The sequence below is a fragment of the Macaca thibetana genome, chromosome 6 (assembly GCF_024542745.1).
Source record: "Macaca thibetana thibetana isolate TM-01 chromosome 6, ASM2454274v1, whole genome shotgun sequence".
Taxonomy (NCBI): domain Eukaryota; kingdom Metazoa; phylum Chordata; class Mammalia; order Primates; family Cercopithecidae; genus Macaca; species Macaca thibetana.
Genome location: NC_065583.1, coordinates 29,313,860 through 29,329,979, shown reverse-complemented (window position 1 = coordinate 29,329,979; position 16,120 = coordinate 29,313,860). Strand labels below are relative to the sequence as shown.

The following is a 16,120-nucleotide window of genomic DNA, read 5'->3' as shown; positions in this document are numbered from 1 at the left end:
ACACAAATGTCAGGGTCAGACTGCTTAGTTGAAATCCCTGTTCTACTATATAGGAATTTTGAAAACTAGTGATAATAAAATAGTCATATCTCACTAGGTTATGTGAGATTATCTCTATAGAGTAGTACATTACATGTGCCCATGTCATTAATTATGATTGTTATTAATTACTAATGTTTTGTATGCTCAATTGATGTCGACTATTTCTATTAATAACAATGTGAAACCTACAGAATGGTTAATCCTTCATATAGCTCACTCTTATGATTTTTGAGAAATTATTTGGGAAAGATATTTGGGTACTGAAGATACATAAGTAATGAGAAGGGATGATTTCCACCCTCGTAAAGATCATATTCCAGATAGAGAATGTGGAAGTTAGTGAGTTACCCCTTAATGTGGGTCCAAGAAGAGGGTGTGAGATCATTTTTCAAGGATGCTATAGATTTGTTTTGATTGGATAGGAGGTTGTAAACTGCTTAGAACAATACGTAACACTACATACTAAGTATGCAAATATTTTATTATTGCTGTTATTATTATTAATATTGTTTATACCCACAATTACTTATATTATCTTGCTTAAATCTTGTGACAACCTTGTGAGAAAGGTACTGTTATTATCTGATATTAATAATGAGGAAATCAAGTCTCAGGGAGGTTAAGTAACCTACCCGATGTCACATAGCTTATACAACAGAGCCCAGATTTAAACCAACTGCATTGACTCCTTTGAAATTCTTGTTTGCTTGAGTTGCTTTGTTATAGGTTGTGTCTCTCAAAGAAATCGGGAGAATTGGACCTGTTAAATATTTGGTGATGGGCAATGAGCTGTTTAAGGTCTTTGGCTGTAACGTGTCCTTGGAAGCAAGGAGCTCACTCCATTTGGTTCCTAGGAAGTTCCTCTGGTTGTGCTATCATCACTTCTTGACCTTGAGAGGTTGCCTACTGCACTCTCTGACTTCAAGCAATACTTTATCTAATTCTTCCTCAAGAAAACATCTACGTTTAAAAATATTCTTACAGAAAAGGGGAATCTATACTCTTTTTAAATGATCTTTAAATAAAATTAGACTCTAAAATAGCAAAGTTGGAAGAAAGAGTGAGGATTATTTAAGCCAATTCCTCCATTTTGTATGTGAGGCCTACATGAGGGGAAGGAATGGAAATGTCTGCAGTTTACATGGTTAATTACTATGCAGCTTGGTGGCTAAGAGTTTGGTGGGCTCTGGAGCTGGGTGGTCTAGGTCTGAGTCCCAGTTCTCTACTTGCTAGCTTAATCTCCTTGTGCCTCAGTTGCCTCGCTGTAAAATGGTGGTAATAACAGTGCTTACCTCATGGGATTGTGGTGAAGATTAAGTAAGTTTCCATGTGTAAGGCACTTGGAATAGGGGCTGGCACATAGTAAACTATATATGAGTATTTACTATTCTTGCTGTTGACAGCACTAGGATTTGGGTCCAGATTGCTTAACGTCCTTGTCTAGTGCTCTTTTCATTTCCTTAAATTCTCTTCCATCAAGATCTTTTTTGTAACCAGCTGAGGTTCTTCCAACTTTAGTTTGACCCATGACCACCAGTTCTCTTCTTAGTCTGGATACCTGTGTGGTTTTTGTGCTTATCAGTTTCAAACACTGTGGTCATGGGACTCTGAGGTCAGATAGACTTGCATTTGAGTTCCAGCCTTACTACATAGAGGTTACTTAGCTTCCCTGTGCCTCTGTTTCTTCATTTGTACACTGGGAATACCAAAGAGCACCTACCTTATTAAGATTGCTGATAGGATTAAATAAGCAGTTATTTATAAAAGCACTCAGCAGAATGCCAGACGCTTGCTAGATATATAGTACATGGCAGTACATTATTGTTATTACTACTGTTATAACTCCTTATGGAATTTTCCAAGTCATGAGTGTACTTTCCTCTTGCAGATTATCTGAGTAGGCTGAACGATCGGTGAAAAGGAGGCCAAGCATCTCAAAAATAGGACACCTGAGAGTATGAAGCCAATGTGACACTCAGGTGAGTTAGCCTTATGATCCCTAAGCATTCAGTCCTTGGACCAGATGCATCAGAATCTTCTGGTAAGTGTGCTAAAATATGGGTTACTGAGACCCACCCTATGTCTGCCAAATCAGAATATTCTAAGGAAGCAGGTCCCAGGGAATATATATTTTAAAGCTCCCTAAATGTACTTTATGGGCTGCCAGACTTGGGAATCACAGGATTAGGTAGCTACTTAAATGAAGACATTTAAATGTGCCAAAAGCTTGTCTTTCACCCATCCATTTATCCATCTATTCACCCATCCATCAATCAAATATGTGCTAGTATCTGGTATTTGCTTCATGACCTGCTACTGCTGTGGTGGGTGCAAAAATAAATGATCAATACTCTCAAAGAGTCAATAGTCTAAGAGAATGGATGACTGAAGCACAAATAATAAAAGATGTGCTATGAAGTATGATGGGGGTCCAGAAAAGTATGTACTTATTCCAGGTTGTGGCAGAAGACTCTGGTGAGGTTTCCTTTTATATAATGGCATGAATTCCCTTTCAGATCCATCTCTAATTTAAGCTTCTCCTACTTCTGACTGTTTGTGTTACATACCAATCCTATGGATTTCTATAGTTTTCTGGAATTACTTTTTACACACTACAATAGAGTTGTGTGGCTGATTCCATGTTTTACTTAGAAGCTGAGAGCTTGATAAAAAGTGAAGGCTGCATCTTAATTATCACCTTTTCCCCTACTTCCTAGCTAGGGTCTGGCTCTGCCTAAGCAGCTGCCATCAGTGTTCAATAAACACTGAAGAAGTTGGGTTGTTGCACTGGTTATACAAAGAAGGAGGCAGTGGGTATAAGCCTGGGGCGGGGAGCAGGGCTGGAACCAGTCATGGAACACGTAGAATTTGAATCAAGTTTGGGCTTTAGTTTTTAGGCAATGAGCCTAAGACTATTTTGGAAGCTATATCCTTTGTTCAAAAAAAAGTTAGAAAGGGCAAGAACTAGGGCAATCTATCACAAAGTGTGGGAGAGGTAATTTTATATGTAAACTATTATAAATCACATTTGAGTTATGAAGTGAGACAATTATTCCCTTTGCAGTTTCATTTTATTCTGTCTAATTATTTCAGGGAGACATTCTGAATTGGGTGCTAGTATTTTAACACTTCTCTAACACTTTCTCTTTTTAAATTCTGTTTATTTTTAATTGACAAATAATAATTGTATATATTTATGGAGTACATTGGGCATGGAGGGCGGGTTATTCTGTGATGTCTTTTTTTTTTTTTTTTTTTTTTGAGACGGAGTCTCGCTCTGTAGCCCAGGCTGGAGTGCAGTGGCCGGATCTCAGCTCACTGCAAGCTCCGCCTCCCGGGTTCACGCCATTCTCCAGCCTCAGCCTCCCGAGTAGCTGGGACTACAGGCGCCCGCCACCTCGCCCGGCTAGTTTTTTGTATTTCTTAGTAGAGACGGGGTTTCACCGTGTTAGCCAGGATGGTCTCGATCTCCTGACCTCGTGATCCGCCCGTCTCGGCCTCCCAAAGTGCTGGGATTACAGGCTTGAGCCACCGCGCCCGGCTAAATTTTTTTTTTTTTTTTTTTTTTTTTTTTTTTGAGACAGAGTCTTGCTCTGTCGCCCAGGCTGGGGTGCAGTGGCCGGATCTCAGCTCACTGCAAGCTCCGCCTCCCGGGTTTAGACCATTCTGATGTCTTGACCTGTGTATACATTGTAACACTTCTCTAATACTTTCTAATCCAGCCGTCCCTAACCTTTTTGGCACCAGGAACCAGTTTCGTGGAAGACAATTTTTCCACAGATGGTTGGGGGATGATTTCGGGATGGAACTATTCCACCTCAGGTCATCAGGCATTAGATTCTCATAAGAAGCATGCAACCTAGATCCCTCACATGTACAGTTCACAATAGGGTTCATGGTTCTATGAGAATCTAATGTTGCCACTGGTCTGACAGGAGGCAGAACTCAGTTGATAATGCTTGTTCACCTGCTACTCACCTCCTGCTGTGTTGCCCAGTTCCTAACAGGCCATAGACTGGTATCAGCCCATAGCCTGGGGCTTGAGGACCCCTGCTCTATGATGTCTATACAACAATAAAATTGCCTAATGATGCATTTCTCAGAATGTATACCCATCATTAAGCGACACTTGGCTGCTTGTGTATTTTTATATATAGCTAAATGTGGCTAGATTAGATGTGATATCTCTTTGGAGGCAGGGATAGTTGGGCAAGTTTCTAAAACACAAAACTGACTGTGTCTTTTCTCTGCTTAAGAACCTTCCATGAATCCCTGCTGTTCATAACCGGATAAATTCTAAGCTGCCTAATTCAGAATTCTAGCTTAGAGATGTCTATACCTGGCTGCTCCCAACAGTCAGTCTCATGTCCTGTCTCAAACATGGGGCTTCAATAAGTATGAATTTTTCCAAGGAGAACTTTATACTCTGCGTACTTTTAAAGGCTCAAGCCTGGAGACCCCCCTTCTTGCCTCCCTTACCCTTTTCACCAGGGCATCCTCTATTCATCCTTCTAGAGCCTCCTCTGGGGAGTCCTTTCCCAATGCCCACTTCCCAGCCTAAGCTTAGTGCTATTTCTGTAGATACCCAGAAACTATATGTACAGTTTACCCTAGTGTGTCAAAGTTATAGTTACTGCTTTAGGAGAGACTTTGAGCTTTTCATCTTTATTACTCGGGCTTCTGCTACTGTGTCAGGCAGGTAGTTGACACTCAACAAATGTTTGTTTAGCCTAACTCAGCTGAACACATGGAGTTATTAAGCTGATTTTGCTGAGTCTGCAACATTTCTTGCATGCATCCCCTGCTTGGAGTTCCAATTACAGTCCTCCTGCTTCAGTTTTCTTGTCACTCCCTTCCTCTGATAACTTTTGCATACCTCTGTATCACATGGCTTACTTTTTGAAAAGATTTTTTTTACATTCACCTGTATTTGTCTCAAATTTGTTTTTAAAAGAGACTTTGTATTACTACCATCACGGAAAACCTTCATCACTTGGCACAAAAGAAAGTTCAAAAAATACAACAAAAGACATTCTACTAAATTCTAGCTAGACAACCTTGCCTGTTCTAGTAGATGCACCGAGACCATTAATGAATCTTTCATCCTACTTTGTGTCATCCTCTTTGCCACATGACTTTGGGTCTCCCTCACCAACTAGGCCAAGTTCCTGTCTTCATCTCTTGATTCAGCCATAACACTTGCTCTGCCCAGTGTTGTTTTAGTAGATTTGACGCATACAGAAGCGTAAAAAACTCTTGTGTGGGCCGGGCCCGGTGGCTCAAGCCTGTAATCCCAGCACTTTGGGAGGCCGAGATGGGCGGATCACGAGGTCAGGAGATCGAGAGCATCCTGGCGAACACGGTGAAACCCCATCTCTACTAAAAAGTACAAAAAAACTAGCCGGGCGAGGTGGCGGGCGCCTGTAGTCCCAGCTACTCAGGAGGCTGAGGCAGGAGAATGGCATGAACCCAGGAGGCAGAGCTTGCAGTGAGCTGAGATCTGGCCACTGCACTCCAGCCTGGGAGACAGAGCGAGACTCCGTCTCAAAAAAAAAAAAAAAAAAAAAAAAAAAAAAAAAAAAAAAAAAAACTCTTGTGTGACTGGGATAGCTCCTCTGCAATGAGAACATGCCTGGGATAGTGTACTGAAAAGATGTGAGAAATACATGAAGCAGAGTCCAGTCATCCCAGCCAAGAACCAGCTGTGAATCTAACCACATGACTTTGAGGCAAGTCCAGACCAAGAGCCTTAAAGACGGACCTGCAGATTCCTGAGCTAAATAAAAGTTTATTGTTGAAAGGCACAGAGTTGTTTTTGTTTCCTACAGATATTAATGTGGCAACAGATAACTAATATAGCTGCCAAGGCTCTGAGCCTGAGACATGTTTTCTCTTTGCTAAAAAGGTAGATTAGAACAGGGGTCCCCAAACCCCAGGCCACTGCCTGGTACAGGTCTGTGGCCTATTAGGAATTGAGCCACACAGCAGGAGTGGTGGGTGAGCCAGCATTATCACCTGAGCTCTGCCTCCTGTCAGATCAGCAAGGCATTAGATACTCATAGGAGCATGAACCCTATTGCGAACTGAATATGCAAAGAATCTAGGTTGTGTACTCCTTATGAGAATCTAATCCTGATGATCTGAGGTGGAACAGTTTCATCTGGAAACCATCCCCCTACCCTGCTTGGGGAAAAATTGTCTTCCATGAAACTGGTCCCTGGTGCCAAAAAGGTTGGGGACTGCTGTCATAGAGTATACTTACACAAACCTGGGTGGTATAGCCTGCTACACACCTAGGCTGTATGGTGTAGCCTATGGCTGCTAGGCTACAATCCTGTACAGCTTGTTACTATACTGAATACTGTGGGGAATTGTCACACAATGGCATTTGTGTATCTAAACATCCCTAAAAATAGAAAAGATACAGTAACGATAGGGTATTATAATCTCATGAGACCATTGTTGTATATGCTGGCCATTGTGGACCAAAATATTTATAGCCTGTGACTATATATGTATATACAACATATATTGTGTTTATATTTATATTTATAATACATTTATTTACATAAATTTTTCTCTACAAAAATTTCTGCCATGTAGTTTTCCTGCTTCTGTTTGCAAACCTCCAGTGAGAGGTGGCTTATTATTCTGCAAATGAGTCTGTTACAGTCCTGATTGGGTGAAGAAGATAGACTTGAGGAACACAAAACTGGAAATGGGGGTTCTTGCAGTAATCCAAGTGAGGGACATGGAAGAGCCAAAATGAGCAGGAAGAATCCGGATGTACTGATAGAGAAGCAAACTCCTTTGGTTGATGCTAAGTGCCATAAAAATGTGAATTGTGTAAAATGTGAATTGTAAAGTGGTTGTGCTCACTTTAGAGCCCAAACTTACTGCATAAACAACTCCCAAACCATACAAACATCTATTTTTCCTTTAAATGGACAAAGCAATGCTGACACCCAGTGGCTGGTTCAGATTACCCACAGCTCCCAGACAGAGGATCCCAAGGGAGATGAAAGTCAACTTGCTCAATCCCTACCATCAGAGCAACCCACGATCTTTAGCTGAAAGGGCAAGTCTGAATTCAGCCAGTAATAGCCAGCCATGTGATGTGTTTGGCACCACATAAAGGATAGTTCCTAGTAAGTTTAATGCAGGTAAAAGAGCCAAATTAAACCTGCAGATAAGAAGAGTATTGAATCAAAGTCAGCCCCTTGCGAAGCAGAGACAAAAGCAATTACCCTGAGTTCCCTGGAGAACTCCCATCCAAAGCACCAATACGAAATGAAATAGTTAAAGGTCAGTTTCTCAGTCAAATCAGTCCTCTGTTTTGCCATAACAGGGCAGGCTTTGTGCTTTGGTTGGAAACCACTCAACTCCCATTCTGACACAGAGTCAGGATGTGATAAAACAACAAGGAACTTGACAAATTGAATGGACAAACCAGTCTAAGGAGGGGAAAATGAGTTTGCTAAGGCCTAAAAGCAAGCTAATGGCAGAGAGGAAACACTAGTGTGCTTCTTGTCTGACTAGACTTAACAGCTGGAGCTCCAGTAGCCATCTTGGACCATGTGACAAGGGCCACAATCTTAGGATGGTAGAGGGGAAAGTAGAAGAGTCTGGTCATGAATGAATTCATGGGGCTGTCATACCAACCTGGAGTCTAGACCAGATTTTTGTGAACTCTCATGCATGCTCAAAATGTCAGTTATCATCTGTATGTCATTGATGCTGATCGTCTATCTACTTGATGTCGCCATTTGAACATCACAGAGGAACGTTCAGAACAAAACTCAGGATCTTCTCCCCACAAATTTGGTTTTCCTTCAGTGTCCCTAAATGACACCACCATCCATTGCACAAACCAGAAGTAGAGGAGACATCCTTGACTCCTTTCTTTTCCTTGACCCCCATGACTAAAAAATCACAAGGCTTGAATATATGACTTTATCCCTTATATTAACCCACTTCTCAACATTCTTCTCATCATTGCTCCAATGTTCTCTGCTTTATCCATTGGACACATTTTGCTTGTTGCTTATCACCTCTTTCCTCTGTACAAGAATGCCAGCTTCCATGCCTGCCCTAGTTTGCATTCCCCTGCTTTTTCTTCAGACACTCTATTCTATTACACTCTATTATTTTCTTCATAGCTCTTATCTGTATCTGAAATGACGTGTATTTGTCTATGAGACTGGGATCTCATCTGTCTTGTCCTTGGTTGTTGACTAATGTAGTGAGAAAAGAGCAGAGATTTTGTCTATTTGCCTCACTGTTGTATCACTATCACTCAGAACTGTGCCTAGTACAAAGTAGGTGCTCAATGAATACTTGTTGGTGAGTAAACATGAATATAGGTACACACATAATGTATATATAGTGCTTGGACAGTAGGAGTATGTGGCAAAGGAAGTCCTGAGTTAGCAATTACCTGGTTACAGACTACAACTCAGTTGCCGGTGCCTTGTTATTTTTGTAGTCAATGACTTTGAAAGCCAATGTTGCGTATCTGACAAGGACTCGAAAAGGTAGTCTGAGATTTGATATCATCGTCATCATCTGATGAAAAAAAAATCAAACCTAGCTTCTGAAACGGGAAGTAGGATACCTGGTGGATGTTGTCTTAGGGCAACTTGGGCTGCCACTTTTATTTTCTGTTGCTTTCCGTAATAGCCAGCATCTATGAAGAAGATGGTTGACTACTTGTTCATGCCGTAGTTTAGCTGGTTTTTGACTGAATCCATGAAAGAAAAGGAAGGAAGGAGGGAGGAAAGGAAAGGGATGGAAAAGGAAGAGAATAAAGGAAAGGAAGGGGAGAGAGAGAGAGAGAGAGAGAGAGAGAGAGAGAGAGAGAGAGAACCTGTTCTGTTTAAAGTATTACAAGGGAAATAAAGAGAAGGTCTTTATACTTCCTCTTTTGTTCATTCCCTGACCCCACATTTGAATTCTTTATGTTACAGCCAGAATAATACTTTCCTCTGCCTCTCTCCTCTTACTCCGTCTCTCTCTTTTCCTCCTTTCTTTTCTCATTGGCTTAATAAAATAAAGTGTATTTTTACTCTGTAACAACTCAACATTAGTGTCCCTGGTTAGCAGGGGGCCACTCATGTGATTATCTAGGAGCCCCAATAGGGCACCTTTTATCTTGATACTCTGAGCTCTTTTAGGGCCTCAGAGATGTCTACAAACCAGGAAAGAACAGAAAGGATCCTGCATGGAGGGTTTTTATAAGTCAAGTGCATGATCTCTGTGAAATATAATTTGTATGGTATCCTGCGTAAAACTTTCAGTGGCTTCCAGCCACGTTAGAATAAAATCCAAATTCTTCCCTGTGGCCTACAGGGTGCTACATGATTGCTCTTGCTTACCTTTTTAAAATTTTATTTTTAACTGACAGATGTTAATTATACATATTTATGGGGTACAACGTGATATGATGTTTCAATACATGAACACATTGCGAAATGATCAAATTAGGTTGATCCATCATCTCAAATACTTATAGTATCTTTGTGGTGACAACATTTAAAATCTAGCCTTTTGAATTATTAGCTGTAATTACCATGCTGTGTAATAGACTACCAGAACCTTTTCCTCGTAACTGAAACTTCACCCAACATCTCTCCTTTCCCTGTCCACAGCCCCCTGCCCCACCTCCAGCCTCTGGTAACCACCATTCTGCCTTCTACTTCTCCTTTTCCTTTTTACTTTAAGTTCTGGGATACATGTGCAGGACATGCAGGTTTGTTGCATAGGTATACATGTGCCATGGTCGTTTGCTTCACCAGGTTTTAAGCCCCGCATACATTAGGTATTTGTCCTAATGCTCTCCCTCCCCTCGTCCCCCAGCCCCCGACAGGCCCCAATGTGTGATGTTCCCCTCTCTGTGTCCATGTGTTCTCATTTTTCATCGCCCACTTATGAGTGAGAACATGTGGTATTTGGTTTTCTGTTCCTGTGTTAATTTGCTGTCTACTGTCTACTTCTGAGTTCAACTTTTTTCAGATCCCATATGCAAATGAGATCATTTCATGTGGTATTTGTCTCTCTGTGCCTAGCTCATTTCTCTAGGCATGGTGTCCTCTAGGTTCATTCATATTATTTCAAATGAAAAGATTTCCTGCTTTTTAAGGAGTACTAGTATGGCATTGTGTGTATATACTGCATTTAAAAAACTCATTCATCTATTGATAGGCACTTAGGTTGTTCCATATCTTGGCTATTGTGAATAATGCTGCATTGAACATACGAGTGCAGATAACTCTTCAACATACTGATGACATTTTCTTTGGATATATTCCCAAAAGTGGGATTGCTGTATCATATGGTAATTCTATTTTTAAATTTTTGAGGAGCCTTCATACTGTTTTCCAAAATGGCTGTACTAATTTACAATACTACCAACAGTGTGCAAGGGTTCCCTTTTCTCCACATCCTCATCAACACTTATCTTCCATCTCTTTGATCATGGCTAATTTAACAGGCAAGAGGTAATATCTCATTGTAGCTTTAATATACATTTCTCTGATGATTAGAGATGTTGAACATTTTTTAATATATCTGTTGGCCATTCTTATGTCTCCTTTTGAGAAATGTTTATTCAGCTTCTTTGTTCTTAAAATGGAGTTATTTGTTTTCATGTTATTGAGTAGTTTGAGTTAATTGTATATTTTGGATATTAACTCCTTATCCAAAATTAACCTACACAACTGTGGCCAATTAATTTTCAACAAAAGTGCCAAGAACACACAACAGGGAAAGAACATTCTCTTCATTCCCTTTAGTTGGTAAAACTAAATATCCACATGCAGAATGAAAATTGATCCACATCTCACCATGTATATGAGAATCAGCTCAAAATGGGTGAAAGACTTAAACTTAAGATCTGAAACTATAAAACTACTGAAATAAAACATAAGGAAAAAGCTCCATGACACTGGTTTGAGCAGAGATTTCTTATATATGACCCCAAAAGCACAGGCAATGAGAGCAAAAATAGACAAATGGGATTGCCTCAAACTAAAAAGCTTCTGCACAGCAGAGGAAACAATCAACAATGTGAAGAGAGAGCCCAAAGACTGGGAGAAAATGTTTGTAAATCATACATGGGGTAAGTGCCTTGGCTACCTCTTTGATATCATTTCCCATCTTTTTTTCCGTCTTCCTTCAGCTCCAAGCCACATAGGCAGGCCTTTTTTTTTTTTTTTTTTTTTTTTTTTTTTTTCCCCTGTTCTTAACATCCTAAGCTTTTATCTGCCTTGGGGCCTCTGTGTTTGTTATCTCCTCTGCCTGGATGCCTGAACTCAGTAAGGTTGGCTGCTTCTCTTAATTTGGCTAACTCAGCCCAGAGAAACTCTTCTTGCCTTCCCTATTTAATATTTCCTTGCCCCTTCCTCAAAGACACTGTTATATGACATTCCATTATTTTCTTCATAGCTGTAATGATATCTGAAATTATAGGTATGTATTTATAAATGAGAGTAGAGACCTATTTTTATTGTATATGATTTTCCATCCTTGTCGACCAGAAGGGGGGCTGGCACCTGGTAGGTGCTTAGTACATATCTACTGAATACTTACTGTGTGGCAAATATTCCTCTAAATACAGCAAAGGCACTAACTCATCTGATTCTCACAACTCTGTAAAAGGACTACTATTATGATCCCTGTTTCATAGAAGAAACTGAGGCCCAGAGAGGTGAGATAATTTATGTAGGGTTATACAGATAAGTTGAGAAGCAGAAATCCTTATTCCAGGGTCTATGACCTTAACCACTGCACTATACTACTTCCAATCAGAATCCCAGTTTTGGAAAAGAATTGAGTATCATTTGATCATCTCACTACCACCAGATGCATAGATAATGCTCTGTGACATTCCTTTTGAGGCTTCCTAACTTCTTGAATGCTCTGGTGGCAGAGTATCCACTTTCTCCTGGGTGGACCCACTCCATTATGGTATGTTAGTTTTTCCCTTATGTTGGGATATACTCTGCCTGCTTATAGCTTCTCCCCCAGAGTTCTGTTGCACCTGTTCAGCTCTCAAGAGGATCCAGCACTCTGTGCCCCAAGGAAGCCCATCAGCAGTGACAGGGTTATTCTCCTGACCTTTCTCTCCTACAAGCTGAATAATGCCAGATTCTTCCAAGGCATGGTTTATCTTTCTTTCTCTGCAAGGATATTCAAAGCCTCTGCTCAAGACATATATGGGTGAATTCATTTTTTTTTTTTTTTTTTTTTTTGCTCCTGTACCATTTGGGAGCTGTGGGCCGGACATGAATTAGTGGAGTTTCTAAGCCCATCTCATCTGATTTCCCTGAATCTCATCTCCCAGCCAGGGTGGTAACAAAAACCCATATGGCACAAAAGCAATTCCTTCTTGGGACCGTGGGGGCTGTTATCTGGTGCTCCTTGGATGATGCTATTAGCATAACTTACAGCTCCCATTCTGCCTTCTCAACCTGAAACTGCGAGCATGGGAGAGGCTGATAAAGAAACTGGCTTATATATGCCTTTCCTTTCATTGCTGATATGCTTGTCCCTCGTGGGTTTCTTGCGGAATAACAGAATTGTAAAGTGAGGAGAAAAGTTATATCATTGGATTAGAGAATATAGAGTTCCATTGTGAAGAGCTGTCTGGGGGTTGCTGATTCAGGGTGTGAGGCAGGCTGCATTTACAGACAAAATAAAATATTTGTGCCTCCCCACCCCCCCAAAAAAGGCAACTTGGTATAGATGAGACTGGCTGACCTGTGCATAAATACCAGCTCTATTTATTTGAGATACTTTGTCTCTCTGATCTTTAAAATGAGGAATTGTACTTATCTGAAACAACTGTTATGAGGCTTAATTACATTTTGGTGTTTTGTGTGCCCTAAGTCCTCAATACACATTGGTTTAGATTTGTTGGACTTTACTGAGGTTTCTTTTAATTGCCACAGGTTCATGTTCATGGGATTTAAATCTCTATCCCAGGCATCTGGCTAAACTTGCTTATTAAATGAGGTGGTACCATAGAGAGGCAGAGAAATTTCTAGTAATGACAGTTAAATATGCCTGGTGCTTACAGTTTTGTGGAATGTTTTCTCACTTGCAATTTCATTTCATCCCTGTGACAACCCTATTAGGTAAGGGTAATTATTTTACATTTCGCACATGAGAAATCTAGGACACAGTAAGATTATTTAACCTGTCCAATATCACAGGGTTAGTGAGGATTTGGTCACTATCGTAGCCCAGAAGACCTGGAACAGGGCCTCGCCTTGAACTCAGGTCATCTGATTTTAAACTCCATTCTGGCTTTCCTTTGACTCTTTTGCTGGACTTGTAGAACTTCGCATTCTGTTACTCATCTCCGTGTTTTCCAGATTAGTGCCCAGTACACAAAAGGCACCAAATAGGCATTTGAATTTCACAGAATTGAAACAAGTTTTAGCAACTATGGGTCATACATGAATTTTGTAGGAATGAGCTTACTTAGTCCCAGTGTACTAAATAAGACAACCTATAAATGAGCTCCCCACACCCATCCTAGATCTTACAAAAGGTTATTCCTGCCTCCATTCTTAGCTTATTTCTGTCTTGGACTGGAGCATTCGAAACTCCTACTATAAGAAAAACTGTGAAAAAAGATGGCTTGGCGGCAGAATCTGTGTTTATGTAAATAGAGGAAGAAAAATGTGAGCATCAGACATTGCTTAGAAAAGTAGCATTTGGTAGTCGGGAGGGTGTAGGTTTGGAGATCAGTTTCTGATCCAAGCCATATGGATCTTGATAAACATAGATCTCTATGTATCCATTCTTGACTCTAAGGCAACCAACCCATTCCATATGTGGCATGGCCAGCACTAGTGACAACAGACTTCCAGCCAAATCCTTAGCTTATTATCTCTCTTGACCCATCTGTTTTTTACCTTTCTAGCACTTGGCACCCTTACCTATTCCCAGCCTCTCCAGCTGCTGACCCCTTGCCTCCTCTTCCATTCATGGCCTCTTCCTTGGGCCTGACCCTAGGCACTACTTCTCTGGTTCTGACTTCTGCCTTCCATTGCATATTAGGGTGAATCTGTTTCTTTTTTTTTTCTGGCTACCCTGAGAAACACACACCTTCATGAGAGTAATTTCCTCCAATTAGCCCTGTTTCTTCAAAAAGGAATTGACCTTGTAGAGACTTTGTTTCTAATGTGCAGTACCTCAATTCATTCATGCCTCTATTTATTCATACCTTCATTCAATCAGCTAATACATGTCGATTATCATTTACTTGCTGCAGACACCAGTGCTGGTGTACCATGTGACTAGATTCCAGTCCTTGCTTCGCGGAGCCTGTTACACAGAAGGGGATATAGTGTAGCATGGTAGTTAAGAGCATGGGAATGGATGTGTGTTCTAAACATGGCTCTGTTGCTCACTGTGTGCCTTTGGTCAAGATACTTAATCTCTCAGAGCTTATTTCTCCATATGTAAAATGAGAATATTGCCTAGTAGAATCATTGTACTATTAAGTAAAATTATCCATTATCCACACTGTACACTCAGTAGATGTTGACTATTGTTTTATTAGTGAGGGACAGATAAATAACATAATTAGAATGTAACATTATCAATGATATAATAGGGAACATATTAGGTTAATAATAGGTCCTTATCCAGGTTTCAGAAGGTTTCTTGGAGGAAGTGATATCCTAGCTCATACCTTAAGGGTGAGCATGAGTTAGCCATGTTAAAGAAACATGGAACATTTCCAGGGAAGGGAACAGCATGTGCAAAGGCCTGGACAAGAGAAACATCATGGCAACATACATGTAGTTCAGTCAGGCTAGAGAAATATTTGAGAGTAAGAAGTGAGAGGTAAGGCCAGGGTCTTGCTTCCTTCCTTTTATTCTGCCTCTTGTGGCTTCCCAGGCCATGAACCCATCTCATTACCCTACTTTTCCTCTTTGCACAGCTGTGATTTGCTAGGGGCAAAGGATGCTGAGTGGAAGTAGTTTCCCCTTGATGACTTAATTACATAATTGCTGAAGCAGGTGCCCCGTGGAAAACTTAGAGCCATATTCTATTTAGGAACATTTTAGCCTTACACAGCAGATCCAGCTACTATGATTTGCCTCATTACCTATTAAGAGGACATTTGCATGGACTTAAATGGTTTCCTCACCTTGTTCCTGAGAGATTTTTCCATGACTGGCCATTTGTCCAATAGCAGGCAAGTTGGAGAAGTGAGAAGGAGGTCACTGAGACCTGCTTTTAATTGGCTTCTGGTAGAAACACAGAATTTCAGGCTGGGAGATACTTTGTGGGTCATTTCTACTCTACTATGTCATGGAAAACTATGAACATTTCAATCCTAGACCCCAGAAATGATAGGGTATAGAAAAAAGCTGAGGCTAGTGAAAGGAGAGTGATGGCAAATGATGTTGACAGGGAAAAAGTGGTTGCAAAGCTGTTAAAATCTGCCTCTCTGATCAGCTGCCTATGGGAAATATGTCCGCCTCTGCCCCAGATTCATGCACCCCCAGCAGACATTACTAGCAGTTGGAGCACTATTCTTTTGAGCCCAGACAGGGCCTCAGAATTCTTCCAAACATAGTGCTGCAGAGGTTCATGGCTGGGTATGTGGAGTTGGCACTTGTAACGAAACACACTAACTACCCTGAGAGCCTCTCTTTTTATATGCAGGGAATGTCAGATCCATCAAAGAGAAGTACTTTATCCAGTGTAAACATGCACATTAATGGCAGACCTTAAGTTAGAGTGTTTTGCTCCTGACCCAAATCCCTGAAAGAATTTCCTCTCTTTGAAAGGTATCACGAAGGCCAGTTAGATTATTCTTTCCAAAAAGTATGCTATCATGACGCTCTCCTGCTGAGCATCCCTCAATAGCTTACCATTTCCAATAAAATAAAGTCTAAACGTATCAGCAAATCATTCTACATTTTTCACATCTTGAGCCCAGCTCTAGTCAAAAGGGATCCCCACCCCTTTGTTTATGCCTTCTCATTCAACTCGCATCCATGGGTCCTCTAAAGCTTGGGTCAAGCCTTTCAGCTTCTCTGAAACCGGCCAATTTCAA

At 40.8% G+C, this 16,120-nt stretch overlaps 1 protein-coding gene and 1 long non-coding RNA gene across 3 annotated transcripts in view; one reads left to right on the top strand and one right to left on the bottom strand.

Annotated features, from left to right (window-relative positions):
• ATOX1 (antioxidant 1 copper chaperone) overlaps positions 1–16,120 on the bottom strand; it is a 603,309-nt gene that overhangs the window by 526,408 nt on the left and 60,781 nt on the right. The window lies entirely within an intron of this gene.
• The window catches only part of LOC126956625 (uncharacterized), a 130,745-nt gene that overhangs the window by 73,714 nt on the left and 40,911 nt on the right, over positions 1–16,120 (top strand). For both annotated transcript variants that reach the window (XR_007726432.1, XR_007726431.1), the window contains exon 2: positions 1,931–2,021. This is a non-coding gene — a long non-coding RNA (uncharacterized LOC126956625). The remainder of the gene's footprint in view (positions 1–1,930; positions 2,022–16,120) is intronic.